Below are 12,051 nucleotides of genomic sequence, written 5' to 3' on the forward strand. Positions count from 1 at the left end.
TCCAAAGTTTTTCATTAAGGGCATTTTGGTCATTTAGTTATTAAAATGAATTAAAAACAAAATTAAAAGCCAATTTTTGTCCATCTTCAACCCCATGGCCGAATTTCACAAGAAGAAACCATGAATAGGGTTTTTCAAGCTTTCAAGCTTGATTGTAAGTCTATTCAGCCCCATTTTTAATGTTCTTTACGTTTTTAGAATCCCGATAGCTTAATTTAGCTTATTCTAGCAATAATTTAACCTAGGGTTCATATTTGGAAAAATACCCATATGTGAAATATGTTTATTTTGATGTTTTATGGTAGAATATGAAGGTATAAATTATGTTAAACAACTTTTTCTAGTCGATTTTAAGTGAAAACGAGTATATTGACATAATCGGCAAAAATACCTAATGTTCATAAGTAAGTGTTAGAGTAAGAATTTGATGTTGTCATAGAAGGGAAAAATGTTCAGCATGTTATAAAACATAAGAATAAGAGATGAAGTTTAATTTCCAAGCTTTGGGGCAAAAGTGTAATTATGTAAAAGTTTAGGGGTAAAATTGTAATTTTGTCAAAGCTAGAGTCTAGGACTGTTTTGATGAATGTGGGTATTAAATAATCTAAATTTTCAATTATAGATCACGAGGAACGAAATCCGGAGCTAGATTGGGGAAAGAAAAAGATTGAGGACTAAAGTGTTAGATTTGATCACATTTTTGTATTGAGGTAAGTTTACAGTAAATAAATGCAATATTTTGATAATTATTATTAATGCTGTTATTTTTTAGCAATCATGTATTTATTTCATGAAAATATCTAATGTTAACTCAAGTAAAGATGACATAGAATTAGTGTTAAAAGGCCCCGTTGAAACATAGGAAATGTATCGGATATAAATGTCATGCCATTAAGAGGCCATGTCTAGGACATGGCATTGGCATTATTGAGACTATGAGAGGTCCCATGTAAAACCATGCCTGGGACATGGCGTTGGCACCGAGATGAGAGGTCCCATTAAGACCATGTCTGGGACATGGCGTTGGCACCGATATGTGAGGCCCCCTGTAAGACCATATCTGGGACATCGCATGGACACCTATATGAGAACTCCCATGTAAGATCATATCTGGGATGTGTCATTGGCAGTACAAGAAACATCTCATGTAAGACTATATCTGGGACATAGCTTACGCATGTTATATTCAGACAGGAGACCCTAGTATCCTTAGTATTCCAAGTGATTCAACGTGCTAGTAAATAGACGATGTTACATGAAAGTTCAGGTAAAAGTCTAATAGACAGGTGAGTTAATAAGATTAAGAGTATCTTAGTTTCAGTTGAGAAAAGAAATTTTAGCAATGAAGGAGTAAGTTAAGCAAGTAAGTAAGTAAACGAGTAAGAGAGTAAGTAAAGAAGAAAGTAAAGATCTTAATGCTTAATGAAAATTTATGAATATAATTGTTTATTATAAATGTTGTTATTTATTTGCTTGTAAACTTACTAAGCTTTATGCTTACTTCTTTTATTTCTTTTTCTTTCATATAGTATTATCAAGCATAGTCGGGATCTTGAAGACGTCGGAGAGCGTTCACATTATCAACCACCACAACTCAGTATTTTAAGATGATAAATGTTTTGAGTTATGGCATGTATAGGGACTTGGTCATTTTAATTGTATATTCTTAAGATATGAACAAAAGATGATATGTAAATATTTGATCATCAATAGTTATTAAAATGGCTAAGTATGAAGGTGTTTGTTGTTATAAATGTGTAGGTGCTAAATTATGCATAGAAATCATGAAAAAGTAAAAATTGGTAGTAAATCAATTTTGAGACAACAATAGTGACGTGATTTTGAAAAATCACCAAGGATAGTAGAAAATGAATTAGAGGTGTTTGTCTCGGGTAAGGGGTGTTTCATTTTCTTGGTATCAGAGCAGGTTTAGCTGGTTCTCATAATATTCAATATGAGTAAGAGTCTAGCTATACATGTCATACTTGTATTTTGATAGTGTGACGACTCCTGACGATTTTAAAATGTTTTCTTTTATAGTTATGGATCCCGAACGAGCTAGTACAGATGTTGTAGAGAGTAATGCGCCCGATTCCGCAGAAGGGATGGTGCCACAAAATGTTAGTGAAAGGCCCGTTACAGTTAGTCGGGGAGGAGGGGCTCGAGAAGCCTTCTTCCAAGCTATGAATGATTGGTTTACCAAGTTCGTTCGTACGAATTCAGCTGTTAGACCTCCACCCCCTCGTGATTCATAGATTCCCCATGTAGTTTCTCCAGCCGCAAGTATAGTTATTAGGGAAAAGCCACCAGTTGATAAGATCAGAAAATAAGGGGCTGAAGAGTTACAGGCTACTAAAGATGATGATGCAGAGAGAGCAAGATTTTGGCTTGAGAATACTATTGGAGTCTTTGATGAGTTATCCTGTACACCTGAGGAATGCATGAAGTGTGTTGTTTCACTTCTCAGAGATTCAGCCTATCATTGGTGGAAGAATCTTGTATCAATTGTACCAAGTGAGAGAGTTACTTAGGATTTCTTTCAGGAGGAGTTCCATAAAAAGTATATCAGTCAGAGGTTTATTGACCAAAAAAGAAAAGAATTCTTTGAGTTAAAGTAGGGTAAGATGACTGTTACTGAGTATGAACGTGAATTTGTCAGACTCAGCAAGTATGCTCGAGAGTGTGTATCTACAGAAGCTATTATGTGCAAAATATTTGAGGATGGACTTAATGATGAAATCTGACTGTCAGTTGGTGTTCTAGATATAAAAGAGTTTGTTGTTCTGGTTGAGAGAGCTTGTAAAGCAGAGGATATGTTAAAAGAAAATGAAAAGGTCAAAGTTGAAATTGAAGCGCAAGACACGAAGAAAAGGCAGATAAGCAGATCATTTCAGTTTACTTCCAAGGGGCCTAGGGAGTTCCCTAGTGGATCAAATTTCTCAGCCAGATATTCTAGTCGAAACAGAGGCAGAAGATTTGAGGGTTCTAGAGCTCAAACTACTATAATTGCAAGTACGGGTAGTACTCGACCCACTAGGCCAGAATGTGCCCAATGCGGTAGACGTCATCCTGGAGAGTGTAGAGCAAATGAAAATGCCTGTTTCAAATGTGGTGCACCAGATCACTTTATTCAGGATTGTCTCAAAACAACTAAAAGAGAAGTAATACTGAGTGCGAGATCAGGAAATGCTTCTACTAGAGGTAGATCACAGAGGAACCCGGGAGTTGGAGCAAGTAACAGGGGTACGTCTAGAGACTCAGTAGCTAGATCAGATGTTAGAGCACCTGCAAGAACATATGCTATTCGTGCTCGGGAAGAGGTATTCTCCCCTGATGTGATTACGGGTACATTTTCTCTCTATAATACTAGTCTTATTACTTTGATTGATCCGGATTCGACCTATTCTTATGTTTGCATGAAATTGATGCCTAGTATGAACATGCCCATAGAAGCTATCAAATTTGTGATTAAAGTATCAAATCCATTAGGCCAGTATGTGTTAGTAGACAAAGTATGTAAAAATTGCCCTTCGATGATTAGAGGTCACTGTTTTTCGGTCGATCTCATGCTATTTTCGTTTGATGAGTTTGATGTGATTCTTGGTATGGATTGGTTGACTGCCCATGATGTGATAGTGAATTGCGGAAAGAAATACATTGAGTTGAAATGTGAAAATGGTGATATTATCCGGGTTGATTTAGATGAGTCAGATGGTTCTCTCTCTATGATTTCTGTTATGTCTGCTCAGAAATGTTTGAGAAAATGGTGTGAACTTATCTTGCTTTTATGTTAAACACTAAAGATCCAGAATTGAAAATTGAATCAGTGCTAGTGCTACGTGAGTAGTTAGATGTGTTTCCGAAAGAATTGTCAGGTTTGCCTCCTATTAGAGAAGTTGAATTTGGTATTGAGTTGATTCCAGGTACAACTCCTATTTCTATTGCTTCTTATAGAATGGCCCTGTTGTAAGGTCTAGTTGTTCTCCGTGGGGTGTACCAGTGCTTTCTGTGAAAAAGAAAGATGATTCGATGAGGTTGTGTATAAATTATCGTAAGCTTAACAAAGTAACAATAAAGAATAAATATCCACTGCCTAGAATTGATGATCTGTTTGACCAGTTGAAAGGAGCTACTGTGTTTTCCAAGATAGACTTGAGATCCAGTTATTATCATTTGTGAGTTAAAGAGTCAGATGTTTCGAAGACTGCTTTCCGGACTAGGTATGGTCACTATGAGTTTCTTGTGGTGCCATTTGGATTGACTAATGCTCCTGCTATTTTTATGGACTTAATGAATCGAATTTCCAGACCTTAGATAAATTTGTAGTTGTGTTCATTGATGATATTCTGATTTATTCTCATGATGAGATTGAACATGTCAAGCATTTGAGAACCGTTTTACAGATTTTTAGAGATAATAAGCTTTATGCCAAGTTTACTAAAAGTGAGTTCTGGCTTCTGGAAGTTGGATTCCTTGGACACATTGTCTCAGGCGATGGTATTAAAGTTGATCTGAGTAAAATTTCAGCAATTATTAATTGGAAGCCTCCTAGAAATTTATCAGAGGTTAGAAGCTTTCTTGGATTAGCTGGTTATTACCGATGATTTGTAAGGGGATTTTCCATGATAGCTACACCTTTAACAAGGTTGTTGCAGAAAGATGTCAAGTTTGAATGGATAGAAAAGTGTCAGCAGAGTTTTGACAAGTTAAAGGCATTGTTGACTGAAGCTCCTGTTTTAGTAAAGCCAGAACCAGGTAAAGAATTTGTGATTTACAGTGATGCATCCTTGAATGGATTGGGTTGTGTACTTATGCAGGAAGATAAACTAATCGCATATGCTTCCAAACAGATAAAGCCACATGATAAAAACTATCCGACGCACGACTTAGAGCTGGCCGCCATTGTATTTACGTTGAAGATCTAGAGACATCATTTGTATGGTGAGAAGTGCCGAATATTTACTGACCATAAAAGTTTGAAGTACTTGATAACTCAGAAAGATTTGAACTTGAGGCAAAGAAGATGGTTAGAATTGATTAAAGATTACGAGTTAGTGATTGACTACCACCCAGGTAAGGCAAATGTTGTTGCTGATGCCTTGAGTAGAAAATCTTTATTTGCATTGAGAGCTTTGAATACCAGTTTAGCTTTATCAGATGACGGTTCCATTTTAACTGAGTTGAGGGCTAAACCGATATTTCTTGAAGAAATTTATGAAGCTCAGAAAAATGAAAGTGAGTTGCAAGCTAAAAGAGCTCAATGCAAGCTGGTGTATAGTCAGATTTTCAGATTGGTTCTAATGGTTGTTTGATGTTTAGAGACAGAGTATGTGTGCCAAATAATGATGAGCTTATTCAGAAGATATTACAGGAAGCACATAGCAGTTCTCTGTCTACTCATCCAGGTAGTACAAAGATGTATAATGATTTAAAGAAAATGTACTGGTGGGCAAGAATGAAAAGAAATATTTTAGAATTTGTTTCTAGATGTTTAATTTGTCAGCAGGTAAAGGCCGAACATTAGGTACCTTCATGTTTATTGCATCCTGTGTTAGTTCCTGAGTGGAAATGGGATTGAGTTACCATGGATTTTGCAGCAGGATTACCGTTGACACCGAAAAAGAAAGATGCAATACGGGTTGTAATTGATAAGCTAACGAAGTCAGCTCATTTTATTTCAGTTTGTATGGATTATTCACTTGACAAGTTGGCTGAATTGTATGTTTCAGAGATATTTAGACTACATGGGGTACCGTTATCGATTATCTCAGACAGAGATCTGAGATTTACTTTGTGATTTTGGAGAAAATTACAGGAAGCTTTTGGTATAGAACTGAGTTTTAGCACGACTTTCCATCCTCAGACTGATGGTCAGTCAGAAAGAGTTATTCGCTTCTTTAAGATATGCCTAGATGTTGTGTTTTAGAATTTCAAGGTAGTTGGGAGAAATATTTTCCGTTGGTAGAGTTTGTCTATAATAATAGTTATCAGTCGAGTTTGAAAATGGCACCTTATGAAGCTTTGTATGGACGTAAATGTCGAACACCTTTGTATTGGACAGAACTTAAGGAAAATTAGATTTACGGGGTTGATTTAGTCAAAGAAACAGAAAAAGTAAAAGTTATCAGAGATTGTTTCAAAACAGCTTCAGACAGAAAAAAATCTTGTGTAGATTTAAAAAGAAAAGAGATCGAGTATCAAGTTGGTGACAAAGTGTTTTTGAAAGTATCCCCGTGGAAGAAAATTTTTAGATTTGGCAAGAAAGGCAAACTAAATCCACGTTTCATTGGACCGTTCGAGGTGACTGAAAAAAATTAGGCCCTTAGCATATCGGTTAGCTTTGCCAACTGAGTTAGAGAAGATTTATAATGTATTCCATGTGTCTATGTTACGTCGTTACCATTCTGATCCATCACATGTGATCTCACCGACAGAGGTTAAGATTCAGCCAGACATGACTTATGTTGAAGAACCGGTAAAGATTCTTGATCAAGAGATTAAGCAACTAAGGAACAAGAGTATTGCACTTGAGAAGGTGTTATGGAATAGACATGGGGTTGATGAGGCTACATGGGAGCCCAAAGAGGCTATGTGAAAACAGTACCCAAATCTCTTCGCAGGTAAGATTTTCGGGGACGAAAATCCCTAAAGGGGGCAGAAATGTAACATCCTGATTTTGGGTCTAGTAGAAACAGTGGTATCGGGAACACAAATCCGATGAGAAAAAAAAATTGTTTTATTATATTTTTATGGTCTACGATTTCACAAAATGATTTCGTGAAAATTTCGTTCAAAAATTTCGACGTTTGGGCACTCAATTTAGTCAAAAGGACTAAATTATAAAAAGTGCAAAAGTGGAGTTCTACATGTTAGTGGTGTCCAATTGTTATGAAATTTTAAATTGGAGGTCCTTATATGGTAATTAGACCATTGGTTAATTTGATAGACAAAAATGGACATGGTTAGGCATGTTTCCGAAGTTTTTCATTAAGGGCATTTTGGTCATTTAGTTATTAAAATGAATTAAAAACAAAATTAAAAGCCAATTTTTGTCCATCTTCAACCCCATGGTCAAATTTCACAAGAGGAAACCATGAATAGGGTTTTTCAAGCTTTCAAGCTTGATTGTAAGTCTGTTCGAGCCCCGTTTTTAATGTTCATTACGTTTTTGAAATCCCGGTAGCTTAATTTAGCTTATTCTAGCAATAATTTAACCTAGGGTTCATATTTGGAAAAATACCCATAGGTGAAATATGTTTATTTTGATGTTTTATGGTAGAATATGAAGCTATAAATTATGTTAAACAACTTTTTCTAGTCGATTTTAAGTGAAAACAAGTATATTGACATAATCGGCAAAAATACCTAATGTTCATATGTGTTAGAGCAAGAATTTGATGTTGTCATAGAAGGGAAAAATGTTCAGCATGTTATAAAACATAAGAATAAGAGATGAAGTTTAATTTCCGAGCTTTGGGGAAAAAGTGTAATTATGTAAAAGTTTAGGGGCAAAATTATAATTTTGTCAAAGTTAGAGTCGAGGACTGTTTTGATGAATGTGGGTATTAAATAAGCTAAATTTTCAATTATAGATCACGAAGAACAAAATCCGGAGCTAGACTGGGGAAAGAAAAAGATTGAGGACTAAAGTGTTAGATTTGATCACATTTTTGTACTGATGTAAGTTTACAGTAAATAAATGCAAGATTTTGATAATTATTATTAATGTTGTTATTTTTCAGCAATTGTGTATTTATTTCATGAAAATATCTAATGTTAACTCAAGTATGAGATGACTGAGAATCAGTGTTAAAAGGCCTCGTTGAAACATGGGGAATCTATCGGATACAAATGTCATGACATTAAGAGGATGAGATCTCATATAAGACCATGTCTGGGACATGGCATTGCCATCATTGAGATAATGAGAGGTCCCATGTAAGACCATGTCTCAGACATGGCGTTGGCACTGAGATGAGAGGTCCCATGTAAGACCATGTCTGGGACATGGCGTTGGCACCGATATGTGAGGTCCCCCGTAAGACCATATCTGGGACATCGCATGGGCACCTATATGAGAACTCCCATGTAAGACCATATCTGGGATGTGGCATTGGAAGTACAAGAAACATCTCATGTAAGACTATATTTGGGACATAGCTTTGGCATGTTATATTCAGACAGGAGACCCTAGTATCCTTAGTATTCCAAGTGATTCAACGGGCTAGTAAATAGACGATGTTACATGAAAGTTCAGGTAAAAGCCTAATAGACAAGTTCAGGTGAGTTAATAAGATTAAGAGTATCTTAGTAAGTTAAGCAAGCAAGTAAGTAAACGAGTAAGAGAGTAAGTAAAGAAGAAAGTAAAGATCTTAATGCTTAATGAAAATTTATGAATATAATTGTTTATCATAAATGTTGTTATTTATTTACTTGTAAACTAACTAAGCTTTATGCTTACTTCTTTTATTTCTTTTTCTTTCATATAGTATTATCAAGCATAGTCGGGATCTTGAGGACGTCGGAGAGCGTTCACACTATCAACCACCACAACTCGGTATTTTGAGACGATAAATGTTTGGAGCTATGGGATGTATAGGGACTTGGTCATTTCGATTGTATATTCTTAAGATATGAGCAAAAGATGATATGTAAATAATTGATGATGAATAGTTATTAAAATGGCTAAGTATGAAGGTTTTTGTTGTTATAAATTTCTAGGTGCTAAATTATGCATAAAAATCATGAAAAAGTAAAAATTGGTAGTAAATCAGTTTTGAGACAGCAGTAGTGATGTGATTTTGAAAAATCACCAAGGATAGTAGAAAATGAATTAGAGGGTGAATGAGATAAATAATTAAATCTTATTGAGTCTATTTTCATAGAAAAATAACGGTGTAGACAAAGGAATTATGTATTCTAAGATATTTTCATTTTAGTTAGACAAGGTTAAAGTGGTTTACGGAATCCCTTATTCTGACTTTGGAAAATAATTAAAAATTATAAAAAAATATTTATGAGTTTTAATTTATATGTCTAGATTCCTTATTGAGTCTATTTTCTTTAGAAACAAGTGAGAACACTATATGAAGTCTGTACAATGAGATAATTGAATTTTAGTGACGAGAGGTCAGGATAGTCGATCAGTGAAACATGTGACACTTTAACTAATAAACTGTACTAATTGGCTGAACCAAAAATTCTGAAAAATTTATGGTAAAAAGATATATGATTCTAGTTTCAGGGAAAATTTACAAATCTAAATTTCAAGTAACACCTCATGCTCGACTCTAGCAAAGGTCTCGGGTAAGGGGTGTTTAAATTTTGGTCACCTCAATAGCTAAAATGTAAAACCTAAAAGAAACCCCGAACGGTAAAAACCGAAAGAAAAATTTGGCACTCTCCTCTAACACCCCACAAAACTGAACAAAGAAATGCCTAGTCCTGAAAATGCTCCATTCCTTTCCCTTAGCTGAATTTCACTAAGCCTTAGAGTCCCAATCAGCCACAACACCCTACCAACCTCCCATTTTCGAATTTCCTTGATTTTCTCCGCAATCTCCTCCTTGATTTGCTCCACAAAACCCTCCAAGACCAATTAAAACCTCACCTGATAGAGTTTCTGTCAAACTCCACTTTTGAAATAAAATAAATACTCCGTTGCCTATCATGAGACTTGAACTTGAGCTCCTTTGCAACCTTGAACACACCACTTACCACTAGACCACAAGCTCTTTTGTGACACAAAATAAGCATTATTACTAAGAAGGCCTAAGTGCCAGTGTCCAGGTCCATTTAAGAGAAAACTAAAAATAAAATGCAAGAGCCAATACTTGAACCCAAACTCCCTTATAACCTTAATAACGCCACAACCACTAGACCACATGCTTCCTTATGACATTTTTTTAACATAATAATTTAAAAGGCCTACATCCAAGGATCCAGGGTTTTATCCACTTAAAACCAAAATTTTTGCTAAAGCCCAGGTTTGAACCCAGGACTTTTTCAACTCCTCTCAGAACCCTTAACCACTAAAGTAGACATACTTTTGTGCATAGTTTCCTAACCGTTCCCTTGCTCAAGGCCCAATACTTCTAGGCCCAAATTCTGGGGTGTTACACCCTAGACCGAACCTAGACGTTATGGCTGAATCTTGAGGTATTACAAAATCTCATTTTAGAACTATAGATTTTATCTAGGAAAAAAACGTGAGTTTCGACAATATTAACGTGGTAAATCTCTTACAAGTTTTTAGATAAATTCTCATTGAAGTTATTTATTTTAGAAAAAAAACTTAAGTCATTACTTTATTTTGCAGTTGAATCTTCTAAGTTGTTAATTTTGAAAATCGTGGTTTCAATTTGTGAAAATGCGTAATTTACAGTTTAACGATTCTAATTATATCAAAAATTCTAATGAAATCAACCAAAAATCAAAACACAAGTCCAAAAGTACCAACAGTCCAAAAATTCCATATTAAATAGTAAATCTCTTAAAAAATATTTTATTACTAAGAATCCAACCCGAGCTCCCACACGTCATCCAATCCTATGTTTGCTGATTACATGAAAAGATAAAAATAAGTGAGTTTACAAAGCCTAGTCAGCCCATACATACAGTTCAGATTGTGAATAATTAAACAGAAATCCTAAATCAAATAGATACAAAAGCATGGCATATCTCGAGGTGCAACAAAGGAGACAAATCAGATAAGGATGGCATGACATATCATGCAATGTAACATATTAAACAAATACAGATAGATATCCTACCCCCATTCGCTTCACACCATCTCCGTCCATCCTTACATATCAATTAGGGTAATAAATACCTATCCAACCCAACACACCAAATAAGTGATAGTATGCCACTAAAGAGAATGTGCAGTCAAAGTTGCTAGAAATAATGCAGTAAGCTACCAAAATCAGATAAGTGAGGTCAATCCACCAGAACAAATATGTGGTTAAACCACCGGATAAGGAAAATCATTAAAATGTCAACATTTCCTCCGTCAAATAACTATCCCACCCCAAATGCACATGTTGAACATAATTCTTACACAGATGCACACAAATGAATCATGCTTTAATAGATTTCTCAAATTTGTGGATCATATACAAAATTTACATTACTAACATGTATTCAGATGTTACACATACAATCTCAGTACTACCGATTTCATACATCGAAGTCATATATAACACATAACAGACCCTATGAAGTAGCTAACCTCAAAACGTATATCAAATATGACTTTAACAAATTTTTTACTAAGAATGGGCCCACACATCCAGCATCGAGAATGTGGTTTTCAACTTTGCACTGTTCACTGTTTTTACAAGTTCGAGTCACACACTCGGTCATTTTTCGAGATGTCGACCATACTGAACATTTCTGATCCTAAAACGACACAAAATCACACTGATTAACAACAAAGAATCAAATCCGAATCAACAATTCGACCACAGTTGCTAATGTATTTGACCTTTACCTAGAGAGAAACTGATTTCTAAGGCACTACACTCGCTAGAAAATATTTACCTACCTCGCGATCTTTCCCCAATAGACTCCCATAAAAGAGAGCATCAAAACGCAATCAACACTAACAAAAATTTCTGAAATAAAATTACACAAGAACATCCTTCTTATTAATTATAATAAATAATAAATGATCACTATTCTTATGCGACACTTACCATAACTTTGGAACTCCAAATCGCACATACCAAAATCAACAAAATCAGAGACTAAAGACGGCAAAAGATAGAACAACAACAAAGTAGACGTAAAAAATGACAAAATGGAAGAATAAAGGGTTGAAATCACACGAAAAAAATAGTTAAGAAAAGTATTTTGGCTGTAAGGGCAAAATAGGGAAACCAAAAAACAAAGAAAATGGGAAGAAAGGGAAAAGTGGGACGGCAAGGATGAGAGAGAGGGAAAGAGTGTGTGTGTGGGGGGGAGGGGGATGGTAAATTTTAGGGAATTTGGGGCATAATTTTCAAAAATTTTAAAAAATAAAATCCCATTAACTAACCACTTATCAGATTC

The sequence above is a fragment of the Gossypium hirsutum genome, chromosome D04, assembly GCF_007990345.1.
Source record: "Gossypium hirsutum isolate 1008001.06 chromosome D04, Gossypium_hirsutum_v2.1, whole genome shotgun sequence".
Taxonomy (NCBI): domain Eukaryota; kingdom Viridiplantae; phylum Streptophyta; class Magnoliopsida; order Malvales; family Malvaceae; genus Gossypium; species Gossypium hirsutum.